The sequence below is a fragment of the Girardinichthys multiradiatus genome, chromosome 2, assembly GCF_021462225.1.
Source record: "Girardinichthys multiradiatus isolate DD_20200921_A chromosome 2, DD_fGirMul_XY1, whole genome shotgun sequence".
NCBI lineage: Eukaryota > Metazoa > Chordata > Actinopteri > Cyprinodontiformes > Goodeidae > Girardinichthys > Girardinichthys multiradiatus.
This window is the reverse complement of record NC_061795.1, coordinates 11113598-11116842: the sequence shown is the minus strand read 5'-3', so window position 1 is coordinate 11116842 and position 3245 is coordinate 11113598. Positions and strand designations below refer to the sequence as shown.

Sequence of the window (3245 nt, the reverse complement as noted above, 5' to 3'; positions counted from 1 at the left end):
ACCTGAGAAAGTGGAATATAATGACAAGTTTTCATCATCTGGCAAAAGGGAATATATGATTTTGAAGCCTGGCACTTGGAGTCATGTAATTAACCATCTGATTTGGAAAAAGATCAAAAGCACATGTACATTTGTGTTCCAAAGAGCAAAGGTTTATCCAACTGTCACAAGCAACTACATAGATATCAAAGGCTTATGTAAAGAGTGTCAAGGCCATATTAAAATGACTTGTGCTAGAGAGCCAACGGTAAACAGCCCAATGCTGCTTCAGTGTTCCATCGAAGACAGTGATATCTCCCTGCACACTGGGCAATCCAAGAGGTTCATGTCTGGAAACCTTCGTGCACAGATTTCAAAAGAACTGTGTGAGGGCAGGATGGAGCCGGCTGTATGGAGGTCAGCGAAGGCATCAGATTTGATGGATATTGGAGATGCTGAGCCAAGTCACCTTCCAAATTTGGCCACCCTACGAAAAGCTAAGCAGGAGAGAAGAGATCTGGAATTAGGTGACAAAGATCCCATTTTGTCTTTGCAGTTATTCAAATATAGCACACCTCACAGTGGTAGTATAAGAGACATTGGTCTAGACAAGTTCTTCTGCCACTATTGGAGTCAAACACAGCTACATGTGTATAAGGCATTGTCCAAAAAATGCCCCTCAGTAGTTTGCTTTGACGCAACTGGCTCAGTTGTAAGACTGGTGAGACCAAATGGTACATCTGGCCACATCTTCTTATATCAAGGCGTTCTGACAGGGGACAACTGCTCAGTCCCAGTTGTGCAAATGCTGTCAGAGAGACACGACATTAATGCAATTGCAACATGGCTGACAGAATGGCTTCGTACAGGTGCTGCTATACCAAAGGAAGCCGTGAGTGACTTTTCTCTGGCTATTCTTGGTGCTCTGGTGAAGGCCTTCACTCCTTACCCCAATCTGAAGACATACATTAACGAATGCTTCCGTTTGCTACTTGGGAACCAGTCTGCAAAACTTCCTCCTTGTTTTATCAGGGTTGATGTGGCACACTGCATAAAGATGATCTGTCAGTGGGACTGCCTGAAAAACAAGTCACACCGTGTCAAAGATTTCTTTGTCAGGGCAATAGCAAAGCTTCTTCAATCACAGTGCTTGGACCATGCAAAACAGCTAATACATGCCATCACTGTTGTGGCCCTCAGTGAGGCAGAGGGTGATGATAGTTCTGGAGTCCCTCTCGAATCAGAGATGTGCAAAAAATATCTAAAAACCCAGATCACAGAAGACTCCATCATCATTCCAGCTGAAGATCCAAATGAAATGCATCAAGTGGATTCTTTTGACGAGATCCAGACTGACCTACGCGGCTGGGTATCAAACATATGCGAGGAGAGCAGGTCACTCGCTGCAGCCAATGGGGATAGGGATAATATCCATTTCCTCCCTGATATTGTTCCACACATAATAAGACTAGCAAGTTACTTACCACTTTGGACAGGAGTAATGGTCCCCCTCTTCAAAAGCACCAACCTCACAGCAAGCTCAGCCACTGTTGAAGCAGAATTCAAAAATGTAAAGCATGGCCTTTTTAAACACGAGAACTTACCCATTCGAGTTGATCGCTTTATTTCTCATCATCTTTCCTTTATTGAAGGAAATATGCGGATTTGTTCTGCAAAAGTAACATCAGTAAAAGAAACATCTGGATTAGCAAAAGTTTCCGAAACAAACTCTGTATCCATGACTACCCACAGTGCTGAAGCCAAGACAAGAATGGATTCTCACCATTCTGTAGAATCCGATGAAACCACAAACATTCCTCCAACAGATGAAGACGTGGTTGAAAACTGGAGGGGACTAATTCTTCCACCCAAAAAAAGGAAGAGAACTTCTTATCTCACTTCCTGCACTGAATGGCTCCATGCAGATCCATCGTTTGGGGCAAAAAGAGTGAAAGTGGGACTATTAAAAAATGGAAACCTGCATCAACCGATTAGAGTTGGGAAATCAACAATCTCTGTTCTGAACACATGTGCATTTGATGCGTTTTGTCAGTGCTTATGCTGTGCTTTCTGTGACAGCTCAGCATTTAAAAATGTTGTCAGGAACAACAGTGACAACCCCATCTTGCTGCTGGTAAAAGCCATTGCTACAGATGGTGTGACCCCAAAGATCTATTTACAGAGGGCAGAGCTGCTTAGTGCAATGTTTGAAAAAATCCAGTTGAGGTCTGGTGCCCATCAAATCGATGCCCAGTGCAATATCTCCACGGTCATTGGAAAAACAATGAGAAATATATCCAGCGTTCACATCTCAAAACACTGCTCTTCACAGTTATGCCAGCTAAACAAAGGAACAACAAGGGAAGTACCATTTGTTTCTCCTGACATTTCTGTGCTGATGGACTCTGGCATGGCTCAGCTTGACATTTCAGTGGAAAATGGACTCTTCCTTCCGGAGTCTCCCTGCCTTCGCCCACTACCGAAGGAATCAGAATGTCCACTTGAATTCAAAACAGGAGCCAGCACCTCAGGAAAAATGCTCTGTGCTGGAACTGTTACTCACAGCTACAGCATTGGAGAAATAACATGGATTGACACTGACCTTGCAAACACAACTCAGTTTCCTTTGAGTGAATTTCCCCCCACTGTTGCTCTCCAAGGAAAGACATTCTCTTTGAGAGGAGTCATCGCTTTCAAGGGAAGCTTGACTAAAGATGGTCTGGGACATTACATTGCATACTGCCAAAGAGCTCCATGTGTGTGGGAGCTTTATGATGACCTGGCAAATATAGTGAAGACTGTGTCTGAAAAGAAGACAATATAACCACATGCAGCGTTATACACAGCAGACTGAATGCTGTGAATCAACACATTTTGGGGGAAAATTTCTGAGAAGCCCAGATCAAAAGGCAAATACATTTTGCCATGGTTTGATATTCCTGACCAGAAATAGGTTCTATTTTAATGTTCTTTGTTACAAGTTCTTAGATGGTTAAGTATGCCATATTTTGCCTGTGGTGATTTATAACATAAAGTTAATTTTCCAAATCAGAAGTGTTTATTCTTCTTTGAAAGTATAATGTAGATTACATTTTCAAACAGTAACTTGGTTATGCGTGATCTCAGAAGTCATGGTTATCTCTCTCAATTAATTAGAATAGAAAACCTTTATTGTTCCACAATAGGAACATTTGAGTGTGTCAGCACCAAACCATAAGGCAATGAAAGTACACAGGTTCATATTTATCTAAAAAAGTAGAAAACTT

The 3245-nt window shown here is 42.2% G+C and overlaps 1 long non-coding RNA gene across 2 annotated transcripts; it reads right to left on the bottom strand.

The window, feature by feature from the left end:
* Positions 1-1158: 1158 nt before the first annotated feature.
* LOC124857799 lies at positions 1159-2742 on the bottom strand. Of its 2 annotated transcripts, XR_007035685.1 has the most exons (4): positions 2582-2742; positions 2349-2455; positions 1464-1526; positions 1159-1344 (listed from the first exon to the last, which is right to left on the bottom strand). It is a non-coding gene; the product is annotated as an uncharacterized LOC124857799 (long non-coding RNA). The 2 variants fall into 2 exon arrangements; XR_007035686.1 differs by lacking the exons at positions 2349-2455; positions 2582-2742 and adding an exon at positions 1763-2275 and having other exon boundaries at positions 1464-1649.
* Positions 2743-3245: the final 503 nt, after the last annotated feature.